Below are 812 nucleotides of genomic sequence, written 5' to 3'. Positions count from 1 at the left end.
AGAGAGAGAGAGAGAGAGAGAGAGGTTCAAAGGGGCTTGGCTTGGCTTGGCAGGAGAAGATATATATAGAGTGGTAGCTAGTGTGCTGGTCATGGTCCATGCACACACACATACGCAGGCAGTGTGTATCGGCCGGCCGGCCCTGTATACCACACTCGTACAGCACTCCGCAGCTCCACTGTGTAGTGTAGACTGTAGAGGAGCCTCCGTTGGACAATGCATGCTTGCATTGAAACGACGGCACCAACCATGCATAGGAGGGAGGGAGGGAAGAGGCTTTTGGCACTGTACTTACATGTCCTGCTGTCTCCTCATCATCTATACCTCCTCTACTGCATGCCCTCCATGTCTACTACTGGTATCTACTGTATCTATCTAGTACCGCCACAGGCCACGGGAAATACCCGATGGTTCCTTGGTACATATGTATCCTATATGGAGATTTTTTTTAATGATTAAACAAAAAGTCAAAATAGTTAAGAAACTATTTTTAGAATAAACTTGGCTTACTTGCGCACTAGTATATGAATTTTCACAAAAAAGAAATTACGTTGACTTCACAGCGAAAAAGACAAAATTTATTTGCTATTATAGGTCACTGTTCATGCTATTTTGACTGAAAATTTGTCTTTTTTGAAAAGAAGTCAAAGAGGAATTTTATTTTGTTGGAACTTTTCTTACTAGTACAATGGAAGGTTAAGTCTTTTTCAAAAATATTTTTAGGAATTTTCGACTTTTTATTGAATTACTAATTTTTTTTCCATATAGGGTACATATGTACCCAGGAACCAAACGTTCCCCTCCCACAGGCC

This window comes from Triticum dicoccoides, chromosome 4A, assembly GCF_002162155.2.
Source record: "Triticum dicoccoides isolate Atlit2015 ecotype Zavitan chromosome 4A, WEW_v2.0, whole genome shotgun sequence".
Taxonomy (NCBI): Eukaryota; Viridiplantae; Streptophyta; class Magnoliopsida; order Poales; family Poaceae; genus Triticum; species Triticum dicoccoides.
Note: the sequence above shows the minus strand (reverse complement) of the source record.